The sequence below is a fragment of the Rutidosis leptorrhynchoides genome, chromosome 2 (assembly GCF_046630445.1).
Source record: "Rutidosis leptorrhynchoides isolate AG116_Rl617_1_P2 chromosome 2, CSIRO_AGI_Rlap_v1, whole genome shotgun sequence".
NCBI lineage: Eukaryota > Viridiplantae > Streptophyta > Magnoliopsida > Asterales > Asteraceae > Rutidosis > Rutidosis leptorrhynchoides.
Genome location: NC_092334.1, coordinates 96,712,926 through 96,735,321, shown reverse-complemented (window position 1 = coordinate 96,735,321; position 22,396 = coordinate 96,712,926). Strand labels below are relative to the sequence as shown.

At 30.7% G+C, this 22,396-nt stretch overlaps 1 long non-coding RNA gene across 3 annotated transcripts; it reads left to right on the top strand.

Moving 5' to 3' along the window:
- Window positions 1–3,624: 3,624 nt before the first annotated feature.
- LOC139891193 (uncharacterized) lies at window positions 3,625–17,089 on the top strand. Of its 3 annotated transcripts, none has more exons than XR_011773561.1 (3): window positions 3,625–4,020; window positions 4,202–4,377; window positions 16,945–17,089. It is a non-coding gene; the product is annotated as an uncharacterized lncRNA (long non-coding RNA). The 3 variants fall into 3 exon arrangements; XR_011773563.1 differs by lacking the exon at window positions 16,945–17,089 and adding an exon at window positions 8,722–8,971; XR_011773562.1 differs by lacking the exon at window positions 16,945–17,089 and adding an exon at window positions 8,129–8,184.
- The last annotated feature ends 5,307 nt before the right edge of the window (window positions 17,090–22,396 follow it).

Below are 22,396 nucleotides of genomic sequence, written 5' to 3'. Positions count from 1 at the left end.
ATGGTTCCATGTATATCTTGCTCTCTTGGAAAATTGATAACTAGACCCTCACCACTTAAGGTTGAGAAAGAATCACCAATGTTTCTTGAAAGAATTCAAGGTGATATTTGTGGACCAATTCATCCACCATGTGGACCATTTAGATATTTCATGGTCCTAATAGACGCATCTAGTAGATGGTCTCATGTTTGTCTGTTATCAAGCCGTAATGTGGCATTTGCAAAATTTCTTGCCGAAATTATTAAATTGAGAGCACATTTTCCTGATTACATCATTAAAAAGGTGAGACTTGATAATGCTGGTGAGTTTACATCTCAAGCATTTAATGACTATTGTATGTCTATAGGAATTGTTGTTAAACATTCTGTTGCTCAAGTGCGTACACAAAATGGTTTAGCCGAGTCACTGATTAAACGTTTACAGTTAATCGCTAGACCATTGATAATGAGAACAAAACTCCCTGTATCTATATGGGGTCATGCAATTTTACATGCTGCTGCATTGATTCGCATCAGACCAAGTGCAAGTCATAAATATTCCTCCCTACAACTTGCTTTTGGTCAAGAGCCAAATATTTCCCACCTTAGAACATTTGGTTGTGCAGTATATGTTCCAATTGCGCCACCACAACGTACAAAAATGGGTCCTCAAAGGAGGTTGGGAATATATGTTGGATATGAAACATCTTCAATCATAAGGTATATTGAACCTATGACAGGTGATGTTTTTACAGCACATTTTACTGATTGTCATTTTAATGAAACATTGTTTCCTAGATTAGGGGGAGAAAAAAAAAATAAAGAAAATGATGTTTCATGGTGTGAACCTCAATTAAAGTATCTTGATCCTCGCACAAAAGAATGCGAGATAGAAGTTCAAAAGATAATGCATATACAAGAACTTGCAAATCAATTGCCTGATGCATTCACAGATACAAAAAGAGTGACTAAATCATATATACCAGCAGTTAATACTCCAGCTCGAGTTGAGATTCCAAATCGGAAAACTGATAATGTAGTCACTCAAGAATCTATGCCACGTCTGAAACGTGGGAGACCAGTTGGTTCTAAAGATAAAAATCCTCGAAAAATAAAATCAGCTGATAATAAGGTAAAAGAAAGTGTTCAAGAAGAACCACAAATCAGTACTCTTACTGCAGAGGAGATTGATGATGTCAATACAGAAATTGCAATCAATTATGCACATTCAAAAATATTATGGAACCGAAATGAAATGAAAAATCTTGATGAGAAATTTTCATTTAATGTTGCATATGACATCATGAATAATGATGATGATCCAGAACCAACATCTATGGTTGAATGTCAAAATAGACATGATTGGGCTCAATGGAAAGAAGCAATACGAGCTGAATTAGAATCACTCAATAAAAGAAAAGTTTTCGGATCCATCATTCTCACTCCTAAAGATGTGAAACCTGTAGGATACAGATGGATTTTTGTCCGAAAAAGAAATGAGAAAAATGAAGTTACAAGATATAAAGCTAGACTTGTAGCTCAAGGTTTTTCTCAAAGACCGGGAATTGATTATGAAGAAACTTATTCCCCTGTTATGGATGCAATTACTTTTAGATACTTAATCAGCCTGGCAGTTTCTAAAAATTTAGAAATGCATCTCATGGATGTTGTGACTGCTTATCTATATGAATCACTTGATAGTGATATATATATGAAGATACCTGAAGGATTTAAGGTACCAGAAGCATCAAATGCAAAACCCAAAGAAATGTATTCAATTAAATTACAAAGATCTTTATATGGGTTAAAACAATCGGGACGTATGTGGTATAACCGATTAAGTGATTACTTGATAATCAAATGGTATACAAATAACCTTACTTGTCCTTGTGTTTTCATTAAGAAAACAACATCCGGATATGTGATCATAGCTGTTTATGTTGATGATCTTAACATCATAGGTACAAATAAAGAGATCCATGAAGCCATTCAACTTCTAAAGAAAGAATTTGAAATGAAAGATCTCGGAAAAACCAAGTATTGCCTTGGTTTACAAATTGAGCATATGCCTAATGGTTTACTTGTACATCAAACAACATATACTGAAAAGATTCTGAAACGTTTCAATATGGACAAGGCAAAACCATTAAGTACTCCTATGGTTGTTAGATCACTCAATGTTGAAACTGATCCATTTCGTCCATGTCAAGATCATGAAGATATTCTTGGACCAGAAGTACCATATCTTAGTGCAATTGAAGCTCTTATGTATCTTACAAATTGTACAAGACCTGACATTTCTTTTGCAGTTAATTTGTTGGCAAAGTTCAGCTCTGCTCCTACCAAAAGACACTGGAATGGGATCAAACACATATTTCGATACCTTCGAGGAACTACTGATTTAGGATTATTTTATTCTAACGAATCAAAACAAGATTTGGTTGGTTATGCTGATGCAGGTTATTTATCTAATCCACATAAAGCTAAATCTCAAACTGGATATGTATTCCTAAATGGAGGTACTGCAATATCATGGCGCTCTAAAAAACAAACACTTGTTGCTACATCATCAAATCATGCCGAAGTGATTGCATTACATGAAGCTACTCGGGAATGTTTTTGGTTGAGATCAATGGCACAAATCATTACTGATTCTTGTGGACTAGAACGCGATAAAAGTCCAACAATTATCTATGAAGATAATGCAGCTTGCATAGCACAGATGAAAGAAGGGTATATCAAAAGTGACCGAACCAAACACATACCTCCTAGATTCTTCTCATACACTCAAAATCTCATTAAGGACAACGAGATTGAAATGAGATATGTTCAATCCAGCAAAAACTCTGCTGATCTTTTCACGAAAGCACTTCCAACTGCTATTTTCAGAACACACGTTCATAACATTGGTATGAGACATGTTCAAAAGATGTAACAACTGAAGCGATGTCTACTTGAGGGGGAGTCAACTCCATGCTGCACTCTTTTTCCTTTAGCTAAAGTTTTTTTTCCACTGGATTTTCTTTAGCAAAGTTTTTAACGAGGCAGTAACTTACAGTTGATCTTCAACAAACAAAATTGCTATCCAAGGGGGAGTGTTATAATATATAAATATATATATATATGGATAGTCAATTATTGATACACAAAAGTAATATTATTGTATTACCTAAACTTGTGATATTTTTGCTATAAATAGCCATGAATGCAAGCATTAAACTTGCACCATTTTCTCACACTTACAAAGTGTTTCTTTCTTTCTCTCCATTATCATCTTTGCTCTTACACTTCATTATTAGCATTCTTAATCAAGAATCAAACCACTAAAAGTAGTTATAAGCCTACTGAATTATAACATCAAGAATTAAACTACTAAAGATAGTTATAAGCATACTGAATTATAACACTAATAATATTCTTTTCGCAGATTAAAATCCTTTTGAAAAACTTAAAGAATAGTGACAGTATCCTATTTCATCTTTTTATTCAAAAAAGTGGTCCTCTCACATCCTATCTAAATAGTACAGTCAGTAGGTGAAAAAGAAAAAAAGCCAAGTAGACTCTTGCTCCAATGTTTTGACTAACACACCAATGTTTACAAAAACATTCAGTTCAGTCATTTTCACCAAACCCCATTCATCTCTCCTTCACCATCCTCATCAACCTTAGCATCTTTAAAAAACCACAAACCTATTCATTTTAAACAACAAACCTTTTCATCTTTAAAAAAACGAGGTAAGTTCATTTTATAATTCTATGTCATCAATCTCTCACTTACCGCCGTTGACCGACTTTTTAGCCGAGTTAGCCCACGAGAACTCGTCGGGGTTTTCGCTCGATTTTTTCCGAGTTTTGCAACCTTCGTTGAAGGTTTGATGGTTTTTTGCGTGGCTTGTATAAAAGTCCCTTGTTGGTTTAAGTGGCGGTTTATTAAAACCCTTTATTTAAATGACGAATTCAAAAAGGCCTAATTCCGTAGCTTTGTAAAAGATATCCCTCCTGGGTTTCAATGCAGATTTGGCAAAACCTCTTAAAACAGAAGGTTGATGTATTTATGCCGTTTTTTGTTAAAAAAAAAAAAAGAAAAAAAAAAGTTGCTTTTAAATCTATTTAAAATTTATGGTTTATGCCTTGTCATGTAAACTATGTCTCTACTCGGTTTTCGATCCTAATTTGCCTAAATCTTGAAAGTGATTTTTTCAATATGGCTGTATGACATGCAGGTTTGCCTAAATAAAATCTGTTCAAACTGGACATTTCGATATCGTTTTATCCCATGGTTTGTATTAAGCGTCCCATGTGCGTTTCGATGTTGGTTCGCCTGATTTTTACTTCAAGTTCAATTCCTAACGATTACAGCCACGCTAGTCCACCACTCATTTCTCCCTTGAAATCTAAGGTTAATTATATATTTAATTTGTGTTATACATTATAATAGATACAAGTTTAGATTACGCTTTTGAAATGACCGGGTAAAACTAATACATGGGTTAAGGATAAAGGCATAGACCATTACATATTAAACGACATCTGGAACACAATAACACTATATATTTAATATTTCAAAATTTCAAAATAATATTTGTTGAGCTTCTTTTTTGTTTTAAAGTACTAAAAGGTTACTGTTTTGTATTTTTGCTACAAGATTGAGGTTATATGTTAGAGTTTAGTAGTATGATTATTGAATTAAAAGTTATAAGCTTAGGGTTAGCAATTTCACAAGTGTTAGTGTTTACCTTGTTTAACTTTTCAAGTAACATTTTTCAACCAATGTGCGATGCTTCTTTTACTATTTGCTTACAAGATTTTATGTATTGATAAAGTTTGTGCGGTATAATGCGGAACTTGACCCCGACTCGGGAGGGGGCGAAACTAATCGAAGGGGGTTAAACACTAAAAAAAACCTTATTTTTGTGACGATCCGGGAATTTCTGACTAAATTTAAACTTTATCTTTATATGTTTCCGACACGATAATCAAAGTCTGTAATTTTTAACCTCAAAAGTTTTGGAACTATAGTCACGTAATCAATTACTCTCTGACTAATTCCGATGATTCACGAACCATTGTTTGTAAATAAAATTGTACATATATATATGTAAATATAAATATGTGTAGTAATTTAAAATTATAAAATATAATTTAAACTTTGGAATTAGATATGTTAAATAAGATACAAAATAATTAAGTAAAATTTAAAATGAATATATAGACATATGAGATTTATGTATATTATTAAATAATATATATATAGTTAAATGATAAAGATTCAGTAAAAGTTACTATATAATATATTATATGATTATTAAATATTACATAATTAACAATATATTATTAAACAAATTAAATAAGATTTTATTACTTTCATTATTATTATTAATACTAATACTAATATTAATATTAATAATTAATATCAGTATTAGTTATACTGTTATAGATAATAGATATAGATAAGAAATCTAATGCAATTAAGTTGTTACCTTTACTAATATTAATATTACTTTCACTACTATTATTTGAATATGTAGTTAATATTAATAACAAAGTTATTATTAATATTTTGTATATTACATAAATATGAAATTGATACAACTGAATTGTTACATAACTACTATTAATATTAGTGTTATTAGTATTGTTGTTATCATTATTCATATCATAATTAGTAGTAAGATTATAATTTTAATTACTATAAATGGTTATGTATTATTATTATCTTTATTAAGATTATTAATATCATTAGTATTATAACTAATAATAAAATTTTAATTTTAGTATTTATGATTAATATTAGTATTATTATTGGATATTATTATTACCATTACCATTAATAATTAGTATTATTATTATTATAAATTATTATTGATATCATTTTTAGTATTATTTGATAATATTAACATTATTATTATTATTACTATTATTATTATTAATTCAATAATTCAATTATTAATAGGATTTTAATTAATTATAATTACTAATAATTAATATATTAATATACATTATATTATAGAACGTACTCATTTGGAATCATGATCTGTTATCAGTAGCTCTCAATCTGTAGCATTATCTTGTTTCTGTCCCCTATTGTGATTCAATCAATAGAAAACATCCAAACTCAGTAGATAACGTAATCTGCTTTTATATATTTTTTTCTTATTTAATTCCTGTTATATTTGTACTGGCTGTCGACTGATTCCATTATAAGATCGACTAATTCATTGTAATATTGGATCCATTCGAACTACCTTCCATTTCCAATATCAATTTCAACAACCCAATACTGTTAAATTAGTTAAATTAATAATTTTTTTTAAACAGACTGCAAAACCCGTTCTTCAACTTTTGAGCCAAAACACGATTCCGTGTCGCATTTAAAAATCTATAAATGGAGGATTGTTAGAAATCCTTCATTTAATCTATATATAAAGTTTCAGTTCTTAATTCATAAAATCAAAGTCGAATTTTGAAGTCAAAGATATATTTTCAAAAGTCAAAATAATAGTTCTTCTCAAAATTCGTTTTTAATTCGATGTTTCAGATTCAATTAGGTACACAGATAGTTTCTAAAGGGGTTTTGCAACCTATTTCATGAAGTAAGTTTTTGTTAAAACCATCTCTAATTAAAAATCAAGATTTTTTTTTTCTGTATGCGTCGAGACTGCAGTAGCAGTTTTTATTTTTATTTTTTATTTTTTTTTTCTCGTTTTCCTTTTAATGCTAACATCTGACATCTGATTTCTATTATTTACAAATGTTTTAAAATATCTTAATTGGGACAATTTAAAACTGTCTTGGCCGATTTATATGTTTGAAGAGAAGATGAAAGGGAAACAGAAGTTAATAGGTTAAATAATATTTAGAAGAGTTATAATCAGTAAAAATCGAATGGATCAGTTGGTTAAGGTTGTTTGTGTGTATCCGAGAGGTCTCGGGTTCGAGTCCGGGCAAGGGCAATTATATTCTTTTTGGAACCTATTCTTGTGAGGTAGTAGTCTTTTATTGTTATTGTTTTTACTTCATTAGTATTATAATTATTATAATTATTATAATTATTATTATTATTATTATTATTATTATTATTATTATTATTATTATTATTATTATTATTATTATTATTATTATTGTTATCATTATTATTGATTATGGTTATTATTAAGATAAGTGTTATTAGTTCCTAAGAATTAAAGTATAATTATTATTATTATCATTTATCTAATTAATAGTATTATCATTATTATTATTACTAATATTATCATTAAGTATTATTATTATTATTATTATTATTATTATTATTATCACTATATTATTATTATTATTACTAGTATTAGTATTAGTATTATTATTATTATTAATATTATTATGATTATTATTGTAATATTATGATTATCGTCATTAAGATGATTATGAACATATTAATAACATTCATGTTACAAAATTAATAATAAAAGTGATACGATAAAAATTATGAAAAATGGTCATAATTATTTGAATATAGGTACAATTATGAATACGATTACAAATTTAAGTTATAGAAACTGTAGTCATAAGTTTAGAAATTATAAGAAACTTAGGATAAATCTGATATGTATTATTAGCACTGATATTATTATCATTTACTAAAAGTATCATTTTAATTAAAATTATCAAAATTAGCATTTTTATTAAGATCACCATATACATTAAAATAGATACTATTACTACTAATATTATTACTATTATTATTATCATTACTATTATCATTCTTGTCAATACTGGTATTATTACAAATAGAGGGGAGCCATTATGGTTCGTCGCTAGGGGGGTTCCTCGTAAAACAAAAAAAAATACAAATAGATATTTTATACAACAATACATTACAATAATATTAATATTACGTATCATTATATGGTTATTATTAAAATGATAATTACTAAATTATATATATAAAATGTATCAGTTAATAAACAAATATATATTGTTATCATATATAAAACCTTACATATATATGTATAATATAAATAATGATAAATATTAACTATATAAAATATATAAATTAAATATATTAAAATGATCCAAATAACATGAAATATAACAAGTATATTATTAATAATAATATATATAAACTTGCTCGATTACGATTATATGTTTTAATAAATATACAATTGATATAGGTTCGTGAATCCGAGGCCAACCCTGCATTGTTCAATATAGTCATATGTATTTTTACTACAAAATACATTAGGTGAGTTTCATTAATCCCCTTTTAAATGCTTTTGCAATATATATATTTGGGACTGAGAATACATGCGCTGTTTTTATAACTGTTTTACGAAATAGACACAAGTAATTGAAACTACATTATACGGTTGAATGATCGAAACTGAGTATGCCTCTTTTTATTAAGTCTGGTAATCTAAGAATCAGGGAACATACACCCTAATTGACTCGAACTCTAAAGATAGATCTATCGGGCCCAACAAGCCCCATTCAAAGTACCGGATGCTTTAGTACTTCAAAATTTATATCATGTCCGAAGGAGGATCCCGGAATGATGGGGATATTCTTATATGCATATTGTGAATGTCGGTTACCAGGTGTTCAATCCATATGAATGATATTTTTGTCTCTATGCATGGGACGTATGTTTATGATAAATGGAAATATGAAATCTTGTGGTCTATTAAAATTATGAAGTGATTATTTATGATAAACTAATGAACTCACCAACCTTTTGGTTGACAATTGAAAGCATGTTTATTCTCAGGTATGAAAGAAATTTTCCTCTGTGCATTTGCTCATTTTAGAAACATTACTTGGAGTCATTCATGGCATATTTCAAAAGACGTTGCATTCGAGTCGTCGAGTTCATCAAGATTATTATTAAGTCAATTATAGTTGGATATATTCTGAAATTGTATGCATGCCGTCAATTTTCGTTGTAAAGAAAGAATGTCTTTTAAAATTGAATGCAATGTTTGTAAAATGTGTCATATAGAGGTCAAATACCTCGCGATGTAATCAACTGTTGTGAATCGTTTATAATCGATATGGATTTCGTCCGGATGGATTAGGACGGGTCTTCACAGTTGGTATCAGAGCAGAGGTCTTAGCGAACCAGGTCTGCATTAGTGTGTCTAACTGATAAGTCGTTAGGATGCATTAGTAAGTCTGGACTTCGACCGTGTCTGCATGTCAAAAAGTTTTGCTTATCATTTTGTGTCGAAAATTATCTGCTTATCATTCTTAGTCTAGACACGTCTTGCTGCATTGACTGCATGAATAGTGTATAGACAAAATTCATATCTTAGCGTATCTGACAATTCATATCTTAGCGTATCTGTTACTGTAGACCTTGCTTGATATCTCTCGTAAATTTCTCCTTAATTTAAGGGATCCTGGTACTATATATATCTATGCAAATTATGCATTGAGAATACCATCCAACTATAAATTGCTGTCACTAAACTCTTCATACCAAAAATCTTTCCTGAGATCGCGTAAGATGGCCTCTACGAATCAACCAAGTTCCTCTGACTCCGAAGACAGCGTGACAGGAGCACACCAACCAATCAACTACCGTGATTACTGGAGAAAATGGGGGTGGGTTCGCGACATACTCACCCTATGGAGAAGGGAAGAAGGTATTCCATATCATGAATCGAATCTACCACCTAACCTTGGAGTACTTGACCCGCTCACCGGCGAACCTGTTCGCAACACCGTTTATAACCTATTTGCAAGAATTTTTCGTCTTGAATCTACCATTAACGGAACTAGAGAAGATATCCGACCACTACCTCACACTGATAATCAACCAGGGTTAGTAGAAGAAGTTAGAGAACTCCGAGCTCGAGTATTAACTTTAGAGAGCACGATATACAATTTGCAAGCACCAGCTGTATCACCAACACCGGTACCATCACCAGCCTCAGCACCAATGGGACCAGTACAACCAACAACCCAAGTTTCAACAATCCATGCCTCAACATCTCATTCTGTACCTCGAGTATAATCATCGTTCTACATCATTTATCTTCGTTCGACATGGCGATTAGGTAATCTCTAATGTTTTAGAGATTATATATTCGTATTCTAACGGTAAATCAAATGAGTTTAATATCATATTGACTCATTAAATTCATAATTACGTCTAAAGAAAATATATATGTATATATGTTTTCATAAAGATTATAATTAAAATTTTTATTGTACAAACTGTTAATGGTGAAAATATTTTAACGGGTAGGTAATACCCGAGGAATATTTAGATTTCGCATTAATAAATTACACTGTACATTCTTCGAATCTGATTCAACTGTCATTTACTATCCTACTTGCAACCACAGCTATACGAATCCGTTTATCACAGAATAACCATTTTCATTCAATTTCATATTTGGATTTTGACCTATCAGAATCCGACAAGTGGCATAATGAAGAAAATATTGGACAAAATAAAATTTGTTAGAAACAAACAAATTAACTATGAGAAATTTTGTTAAGAATCCACGCTAACAAAATCCTAGCTAACTGATTACATTTTATTTATCGCAATTTATTTTATCGCAATTTACATTCTCGCAATTTTATTTATCGTCATTAAATTTCTGTTATTTACTTTACGCACTTTATTTATCGTTATTTAATTTTCTGTTATATATTTTACGCACTTTAAATATCGGGACACGTATACAAGGTTTTGACATATCATATCGACGCATCTATATATATTATTTGGAATCACCATAGACACTCTATATGCAGTAATGATCGAGTTCTCTATACAGGGTTGAGGTTGATTCTACAATAATATATATAGTTTGAGTTGTGATCGAGTCTGAGACGTATACGGGTCACGACACGTATTAATTAATACGAATATTATATATTAAACTATATATGAATTATTGGACTGTCAACTGTGGACTATCGACTGTGGACTAATAACATTGGACAATTAAAATGAATTAAAATATTGATTATAACATATGAAACTAAACAATTCTTCAAGTTGCCACTTGATTTCGTCTTAAACAACATTTGTATCTTCACGATTACATTCTGCGTTCAAACCTTTCATGATTCTTGAAAACACCTCAATCGAGAGGATGAACCAACCGCACTTCATTTACGGAAGAAAAGATTGATGCATATAGTAATGCACTTGAAAGACTATCGGAAACTGAGTAAACGTTCAATACATAACTGTGCTAATTTCTTTAGTGTTATTATTACCCAAAATAACTTTGCAGTTCTTCTTCAAAATAGCCAAATTTTGTCACAGCTCCAGCAAGACAACTTCGACTTTTCGTACGAAACAACCTTATTATAACGTTGATATATACGCGTGCTCTTTTATTGTTACCAGGGAACCTTTCATATTCCACCATATTACCATCAGCGTTTAATCATCTAAAAACATAATTTTCCTGAAACCACCTCGGATTAATAACCGATGATTCAGATATCATAGCATTAAATGCAGAAGAAACAGAATAATGGTAGATGGTCTAAACGGCCAAAAGTTTGATGATAAAGAAAGGAGTGTTAGGAACGCTCGAAATTGGGTATTGAAAAACAGATTGAGCTACCCATGAAGGAGACCAAGGACAAATACAAGGACCAAACCCTATATTCAAAGGATTCAGGTAATTCTGGATCCGTTGAAATCTTTAGAGAATATCTTGCTCCGGAGTCGTGTTAAAATCTTGCAGAAAATCTTTCTCCATCAACCATCGAACTTAGAAATTCCAAAATATCATCATCAATATCTTCGATATTTCTGAGGATATTTTCATAAATATTCTCGTCCGAAATTATATACCTCTTTGTGCTTCCTGTGTGTCATTATATTGAAACATTCAATAGAAAAATTTGGTACCGAAAAGCAGATTATGCGAAACTATGAAGAAAGCCGTGAAAAAATCACAAAGAATAAGTTTGACTTCAAAGAATCCAAATGATTCAATGTCTGCTAAAGTCTTTAGTGAATATCATGCTCCTTACTCTAAACCCTTGCGGACAATAGTTTCTATCATCCTCTGATCTTAGATATTCCGAGATATTATCGTATCTTTCATTATAAATATCCTTGATATTTCTGAATATATTTTCATAACTATTCTTATCTGAAATCATTAATCTCTTCGTGCTATCAGTGTTACATCATATAGAAACTGTTAGTTTCTATATTCTGTAAACTTTCGAATTTAAAATATGAATGTTTTTGAAGTAGTGTTGGGAACTGATGCATGAGTTAGTATAATATAATGACACTTGATCAACGTGATTATATTACAGTAAGTCATGCTGAGTTTCTAAATGGAATGTGATGATTCACAGATTACAACGTCATCATGTGCTATGTTACACGACTCTTACGTTCTGTCTAATCTATAAACATATCAAGAACATATTTTTCTTGATAGTTCTATCTTTCCTGGATATTCTGGTAATTTGACGAATCAAGATCGTGCTATTACCATTTCTATCTTAGAACATTAACTATGTTCATTTCGAAATTCATATCTACGAATTCTGGACCATTATTCGCTTGACTTAAAGTCGGGAAGAGAAAACAAAAGTATGAAGCTCCAATACATAGGGGAAAATATAAAGCCCAACAACAACATCGAAATTACAAACCGTGTATGTCGATGTTTATCGCAACATAAAGACACGGGAGAATTAAAAACACTATAACCCCAAGGGCGAAGTAGAAGAAAGCAGATTCCTCTGGTGAAAGTTGGAAAAGAAGTATGATTGTTGCGATAGAAAGGATAATGACAAGGATCGAAACTGGATTAAGCACTTTCAGAATCTTTTGGATGTATGAAACAAGAAGGAAAGTATAGGAATGGTGAAAATAATGGAACGGAAGAGTTTAATTTATAATGGAAATATCAGATAGAGTAATCGAAGCAGATCATCGTATTTAATTAGAGAGATCTTAATTTCCTTATTCGCCGAAGAATCAGATCTTATAGATTTCCAAGATTTTCTTTTAAATCCCTTGAATTCCGGAATTCAACCCAGGCAACGTCAAAAGTTAAAACGAAACTTCATTTATTCATTTCACTTTATTGTGATAGCTTCATTCGTGCTCTTCGAATAATCGAATTATTTTTTCTGTATTAATCAATAATGATAAAACTCTATTTATCAACTCATATGCGTCATGAAAACATTTTTATTGTTAACCATGACGACCATACTCAAATTTCGGGATGAAATTTCTTTAACGGGTAGGTACTGTGACGACCCGGGAATTTCTGACTAAATTTAAACTTTATCTTTATATGTTTCCGACACGATAAGCAAAGTCTGTAATTTTTAACCTCAAAAGTTTTGGAACTATAGTCACGTAATCAATTACTCTCTGACTAATTCCGATGATTCACGAACCATTGTTTGTAAATAAAATTGTACATATATATATGTAAATATAAATATGTGTAGTAATTTAAAATTATAAAATATAATTTAAACATTGGAATTAGATATGTTAAATAAGATAAAAATAATTAAGTAAAATTTAAAATGAATATATAGACATATGAGATTTATGTATATTATTAAATAATATATATAGTTAAATGATAAAGATTCAGTAAAAGTTACTATATAATATATTATATGATTATTAAATATTACATAATTAACAATATATTATTAAACAAATTAAATAAGATTTTATTACTTTCATTATTATTATTAATACTAATATTAATATTAATAATTAATATCAGTATTAGTTATACCGTTATAGATAATGGATATAGATAAGAAATCTAATGCAATTAAGTTGTTACCTTTACTAATATTAATATTACTTTCACTACTATTATTAGAATATGTAGTTAATATTAATAACAAAGTTATTATTAATATTTTGTATATTACATAAATATGAAATTGATACAACTGAATTGTTACATAACTACTATTAATATTAGTGTTATTAGTATTGTTGTTATCATTATTCATATCATAATTAGTAGTAAGATTATAATTTTAATTACTATAAATGGTTATGTATTATTATTATCTTTATTAAGATTATTAATATCATTAGTATTATAACTAATAATAAAATTTTAATTTTAGTATTTATGATTAATATTAGTATTATTATTGGATATTATTATTACCATTACCATTAATAATTAGTATTATTATTATTATAAATTATTATTGATATCATTTTTAGTATTATTTGATAATATTAACATTATTATTATTATTACTATTATTATTATTAATTCAATTATTAATAGGATTTTAATTAATTATAATTACTAATAATTAATATATTAATATACATTATATTATAGAACGTACTCATTTGGAATCAGGATCTGTTATCAGTAGCTCTCAATCTGTAGCATTATCTTGTTTCTGTCCCCTATTGTGATTCAATCAATAGAAAACATCCAAACTCAGTAGATAACGTAATCTGCTTTTATATATTTTTTTCTTATTTAATTCCTGTTATATTTGTACTGGCTGTCGACTGATTCCATTATAAGATTGACTAATTCATTGTAATATTGGATCCATTCGAACTACCTTCCATTTCCAATATCAATTTCAACAACCCAATACTGTTAAATTAATAATATTTTTTTTAAACAGACTGCAAAACCCGTTCTTCAACTTTTGAGCCAAATCACGATTCTGTGTCGCATTTAAAAATCTATAAATGGAGGATTGTTAGAAATCCTTCATTTAATCTATATATAAAGTTTCAGTTCTTAATTCATAAAATCAAAGTCGAATTTCGAAGTCAAAGATATGTTTTCAAAAGTCAAAATAATAGTTCTTCTCAAAATTCGTTTTTAATTCGATGTTTCAGATTCAATTAGGTACACAGATAGTTTCTAAAGGGGTTTTGCAACCTATTTCATGAAGTAAGTTTTTGTTAAAACGATCTCTAATTAAAAATCAAGATTTTTTTTTTCTGTATGCGTCGAGACTGTAGTAGCAGTTTTTATTTTTATTTTTTTATTTTTTAATTTTTTTTCTCGTTTTCCTTTTAATGCTAACATCTGACATCTGATTTCTATTATTTACAAATATTTTAAAATATCTTAATTGGGACAATTTAAAACTGTCTTGGCCGATTTATATGTTTGAAGAGAAGATGAAAGGGAAACAGAAGTTAATAGGTTAAATAATATTTAGAAGAGTTATAATCAGTAAAAATCGAATGGATCAGTTGGTTAAGGTTGTTTGTGCGTATCCGAGAGGTCTCGGGTTCGAGTCCGAGCAAGGGCAACTATATTCTTTTTGGAACCTATTCTTGTGAGGTAGTAGTCTTTTATTGTTATTGTTATTACTTCATTATTATTATTATTATTATTATTATTATTATTATTATTATTATTATTATTATTATTATTATTATTATTATTATTATTACATTATTATTGATTATGGTTATTATTAAGATAAGTGTTATTAGTTCCTAAGAATTAAAGTATAATTATTATTATTATTATCATTTATCTAATTAATAGTATTATCATTATTATTATTACTAATATTATCATTAAGTATTATTATTATTATTATCACTATATTATTATTATTATTATTATTATTATTACTAGTATTAGTATTATTATTATTATTATTATTATTATTATTATTAATATTATTATTATTATGATTATTATTGTAATATTATGATTATCGTCATTAAGATGATTATGAACATATTAACAACATTCATGTGACAAAATTAATAATAAAAGTGATACGATAAAAATTATGAAAGATGGTCATAATTATTTGAATATAGGTACAATTATGAATACGATTACAAATTTAAGTTATAGAAAATGTAGTCATAAGTTTAGAAATTATAAGAAACTTAGGATAAATCTGATATGTATTATTAGCACTGATATTATTATCATTTACTAAAAGTATCATTTTAATTAAAATTATCAAAATTAGCATTTTTATTAAGATTACCATATACATTAAAATAGATACTATTACTACTAATATTATCACTATTATTATTATCATTACTATTATCATTCTTGTCAATACTGGTATTATTACAAATAGATATTTTATACAACAATACATTACAATAATATTAATATTACGTATCATTATATGGTTGTTATTAAAATGATAATTACTAAATTATATATATAAAATGTATCAGTTAATACACAAATATATATTGTTATCATATATAAAACCTTACATATATATGTATAATATAAATAATGATAAATATTAACTATATAAAATATATAAATTAAATATATTAAAATGATCCAAATAACATGAAATATAACAAGTATATTATTAATAATAATATATATAAACTTGCTCGATTACGATTATATGTTTTAATAAATATACAATTGATATAGGTTCGTGAATCCGAGGCCAACCCTGCATTGTTCAATATAGTCATATGTATTTTTACTACAAAATACATTAGGTGAGTTTCATTAATCTCTTTTTAAATGCTTTTGCAATATATATATTTGGGACTGAGAATACATGCGCTGTTTTTATAACTGTTTTACGAAATAGACACAAGTAATTGAAACTACATTATACGGTTGAATGATCGAAACTGAGTATGCCCCTTTTTATTAAGTCTGGTAATCTAAGAATCAGGGAACAGACACCCTAATTGACGCGAACTCTAAAGATAGATCTATCGGGCCCAACAAGCCCCATCCAAAGTACCGGATGCTTTAGTACTTCGAAATTTATATCATGTCCGAAGGAGGATCCCGGAATGATGGGGATATTCTTATATGCATATTGTGAATGTCGGTTACCAGGTGTTCAATCCATATGAATGATATTTTTGTCTCTATGCATGGGACGTTTGTTTATGAGAAATGGAAATATGAAATTTTGTGGTCTATTAAAATTATGAAATGATTATTTATGATAAACTAATGAACTCACCAACCTTTTGGTTGACAATTGAAAGCATGTTTATTCTCAGGTATGAAAGAAATCTTCCGCTGTGCATTTGCTCATTTTAGAAACATTACTTGGAGTCATTCATGGCATATTTCAAAAGACGTTGCATTCGAGTCGTCGAGTTCATCAAGATTATTATCAAGTCAATTATAGTTGGATATATTCTGAAATGGTATGCATGCCGTCAATTTTCGTTGTAAAGAAATAATGTCTTTTAAAATTGAATGCAATGTTTGTAAAATGTGTCATATAGAGGTCAAATACCTCGCGATGTAATCAACTGTTGTGAATCGTTTATAATCGATATGGATTTCGTCCGGATAGATTAGGACGGGTCTTCACAATTTTTTCGTAATTTTTTTTTAGTGTAATTTTTTTTTTCGGAATCAAGGGGGGGGGGGGGGGGGGGCGTATACCCCCTTTGGTCCCTTAAATGTTCCGCCCCTGGGTATAATGGCGTTAGATGTGACCAGTTATGGCATCGTCTTCTCGAAAGCATTTGTAGATTTTACAAATGCACATATAGTCGATATTGATAGTGATAGACGAAGTACGGTAGTGCGGGAGGTACCTTTCCACGAGGGACAACAACGCATTACAAGTCTTTCGTGTATCAATGGGATATATATGGCATTGGTTTTTGAAACACGAAAGGAACAAGGTTTCGAGTGGACGATTTTTTTGAAAAGATTCCTAAAAGAACATGGTAACGAGGTTTTTGGGTTTCCTTACGGAGTAACTTAACCACAAGGTTTATTTGATAAACTAAATATCAGTGAAGAAGGTTTGAAACCTGCCCTTACCGTCCTCGGTAACTTAAACACGGGGCAACATCCTGGATACACGTTTCATTATGTATACGTGGTGACATTTGGGAGTTGGTGATTCCGCCCCACTGAGAGAACGTTTGCTAAAATGATTAGACGATATGAAAATTTAGATCTTCATCAAATGGCACTATGGACGGGTCTTCTTGCACGCTGTTGGAAGATATACTCGGGTTTATAGATGCACAAACCGGATAAAAAACCGGATTCGGACAAAAAAAACCGGATTTTTTTGTCCGGATTTTTCGGAACTGGTTCCGGATCCGGTTCCGGTTCTCGGCGTCGGATTTTTTTCGGATTTTTTTCCGGAACCGGTTCTTTTTCGGATCTCGATCGGATTTTTTCGGATTTTTCTTGGACTAGGATTCGATTTTGCGAATTATATTTTTACCAGTTCTATTTTTTTTAACGTTTGACAACAATAATATAATCGATATAAAGAAAAGTTATAATGCTCAACACAATAGATAATATATTAACAATATTCGAACAATACAATTATAAAAATAACACTTTTATTCGAACGATACAATAATAAAAATAACAACACTTTTATTCGAACAATACAATTATAATTAATACATTTCGAGCTTCGGCATGGCCATCACCCAATAATGTATTAAGACTAAAGTATATCGAGCTTCGGCATTGCCATCACCCGTTATACTTTAGTCGTCAAATGACCCAAATGTGTTATCTTGTTGAGCGCGTTGAGGTCGGTGCCTTCGATCGTAGTCTTCAAAAGCGGGGTCATCAACTAGAGAAAGGTAAGCTTGTTGGTAACCCGATACATTCATTTCGGTTTGGTCCATATCAAACGCTTCATAGTCACCTTCATCCACTTCGTTTAGTTCATTGTCGGAATTCTCTTCGGTTGTTGTAGGTGATAATCTCGCTAAATTTTCTTCATACTCTATACATTCTTCAATGTCGTTATATAACGGACCTTCTAATGAAGTTTGATCTTGTATCCTATCTACCCCATCCAAATAATCTTTCAAACATACACATACTTTCACGGCTTGGGGGGTAAGTCTTGACCTTCTTTCCGATATAATTCGACCACTTAAAGAAAAGGCCGATTCGGAAGCTACGGTTGAAGCTTGAACGGTAAATAAGTCACGAGCCATAATGCTTAATATTGGATACGTGTCTTGTTTTGTTTCCCACCATTTTAAAATGTCAAGGTTGTTAAATTGTTCTTCACTCATGTTTAGTGCAAAGTTTGCCATCTTATAATTTCCCAACTCGCTTGTGGGTGCCGATGTTCGTGCACGTTTGGAAGCGTCTTCACGTACCAAGTTAAAAAGACTTATTTTGAGGTCTCGGCTCCTTCGAGAAGATGATCCGGGTTGGTCAACAATTGGGTTTGATTGTCGACCATATTTTGTTGCATAAATACCAAACATATTCTCAAAAACATCATTAAAATAAGGACCTAACCAAGTGCCATGACAATCTTTAACAAAAGCCTTATAGTTATGATGTCGTGCGTTGCTCGTACGATAAATCGTTACAAATAATCTTCTAAATTTTTCTTTTAATGAAGAACAAAAAGCTAAACAATCTTGAACTCCCAAGTTTATAATATGAGCAACACAACGTGTATGAATAAATGCACCATTTAAAATTGGTCTAAGTGCAGCCTTGTGAAGATGTTCCAACGGAAGCGGAACCGGAAGCGGAAGCTGGTGAATTATCCATTATGGGATAAGTAAGTAGAGATTAGAGAATATTTAGTGATTTAGAAATAAATATGAGAATGTTTGTTGGTGCATTTTCAACCAAAGCTAAACCATGTATTTATAATGGACTTTGTGGGGTTAAAATGGTAAAAAAAAAACTCAAAAAACTGCAAAAAAAGGCTGAAACTGCAAAAAAAAAAGGCTATTTTTTTGAAAAACCGGATCGGATCCGGATCCGGATCCAAACCGGATCGGATAAAATCCGATTTATATCCGGAAAAAATCCGGTTCTCTTGAAAATCTGGATCCGGTTGGAACCGGATCGGATCTCGGATCCGGATCCGGATTTCGCTGTGTCCGGTTCTGGTTCTGTCCGGTTCCGGATCGGGTCACCGGATCGGATCTGGATCCGGTTTTTTTGCCCATCTCTACTCGGGTTACAAAGAGAAGTGACATACAAGTATAAGGAAGGGGAAGATGATGCAAGAAATCGGTTGGCGGTAGCTTTTGTGGCGATGGATCACCTTCCTGTTCCCGTGGATGCTCCCGTTCCAAAACCCGGAAGGTGATCCATTGACACGTAAACTGTCTCTAACTGGTTTCTTGCATTCTCTTCCTCTTCCTTGTACTTGTCTGACACTTCTCTTTATAACCCGAGTATTTCTTTCAACAGTGTGCAAGAGGACCCGTCCACGGTGTCATTTGATGAAGATCTAAACTTTCTTATAGTCTAAATGTTTTCGCAAACGTTCTCTTAATGGGGCGGAATCACCAACTCTCAAATGTCACCACACATACATAATGAAACGCGTATCCGGTATGTTGTCCCGTGCTCGAGTTACTGAGGACAGTAATGACATGTTTCAAACCTTCTTCACTGATATTTAGTTTATGAAATAAACCATGTGGGTAAGCTACTCTGTTTGGTAACTCAAGAACCTCGTTACCATGTTCTTTTGGGAATCCTTTCAAAAAAATCGTCCACTCGAAACCTTGTACCTTTCTTGTTTCTAAAACCAATGTCGTACATATTCCATGGTCACACGAAAAGACTTGCAATGCGTTATTGTCCATCGTGGATAGGTACCTCTAGCACTACCGTACTTCGTCTATCAATATCGACTCGACGTGTATTTGTAAAATCTACAAATGCTTCTCAGAAGATTGGGCCTTAGCTGGTCACATCTAACACCATTATACTGCACAAACTTTATCAATATATAAAATCTTGTAAGCAAATGGTACAAAGAAGTATCGCATATTCAGTTGAAAAATGTTACTCGAAAAGTTAAAAACCAACAGTTGTAAAAATTGCTAACCCTAAGCTTCTAACTTTCAATTCAATAATCATTCTACTAAACTCTAACATATAACCTCAATCTTGCAGCAAAAATACAAAACACTAACCTCCTAGTACTTTAAAACAAAAAATAAACTCAACAAATATTATTTTGAATTATCCAATACAGAGTGTTAGTATGTTTAAAATGTCATTTAATATGTAATGTTGATGCCTTTATCCTAATTCCGTGTATTAGTTTTATCCGGTCATTCCAAAAGCTCGGTCTAAAATTGCATCTACTAACAGCGTGCCTTCGATTTTTTTGGCTAACAACATCCTTCCATTATCCCATTTTAACATATCGAGTCCCTTCGTCAACGTGCCGTTAAAAAAATATGTAAACCCTTAACATGTGCATTGCATGTGAGGGTAAATTGGTCCTTTTACTCTTCTTCATGATCTAAAGTCTTTTTGCTCATTTTGTTCTTCCCCAAATTACAAACCCTAATTGGAAAATTTAAAAAGGTAAAACTAAACTCATGAAAATCACACCCAACTAAAAAGATATACATATCAACATATATCAAAAAATCAAATCCATCTTTATAGCAGATATGTCCTCAATTTATTGTCGTATTATTTGGAAGACCCTAAAGGAGATTCATAATCTTTTTTCAGATTCGTGATTGTATCCTTAACTAAACAAACACTCCAACAAGATTTAAGGCTTTTAATCAATTATTAATCTTTTTGTGGAAAAAGGAAAAAACCCTAAAAGGGTGTTCTTTTTGGTCACGAAAGCGTGATCCATCATCCGAATTTGATGAATTGCTTTCCATTATAATTCCAGGTACGTTTTTGTTTATCAATTCTCGTTCATTTGAATTTGTCTTTAATTGACTGTATGTGTATAATTCAGTGATTTTAATTCAATATTTTGATATGATGCTGTAGTGATAATTGGTAATCTTTGAATTTGAACAGGGTGTATTGTTTTTTCTATTATTACTAGTTTATAACCCGCGCATTCGCGGGTATTTTATCATACATGATTCTAAAACTATACACTTTATAAGTTATTTACTTATAATATATACTCAATAGTATATTACAGTGTTACTTTAATATGTTGATCAAATTAACAAATCTTATTATGAACTAACAACCACGAAGCAACAACAATGTAATGGAAATGATCATTATATTCCCATTACCATTCATTTCCCATTACTATTATCATAACCCATCTTGAACTAAGCATACCCTAATATAAGCGAATACCTCAAGAATCTTTGTTTCCAGCAGTAAGGTTTTATTCTAAAAATGAAGAACACGCAGAGTATGCATCTTGTTGGCATTCTTTACTTGGCCTTGTATAGTTTTAGCTTAGTTTTCGGCTGGCTTTTCGCACATAGTGAAATTCTCCCTGAAGTTGTGATGTGGTCCAGCGGTTGGTGGCCTGCCTCCTTTAGGGGAGGTCAGGAGTTTAACCCCCGTTGGCTACATAGTAAAAACACAATTTCATCCCTGCCATGAAGTATCCATCCATGACACCTATCCCATATCGTTTGGGGGGTAAAGGGGAAGGGGGTTTTACTTAGCCGTGTCTTTGGATCGGTTTCAAGCTTTCCTCCCAGGCAGCGATGGGGGCGGGGTTATTATCGCTGCATCGGCATAGTC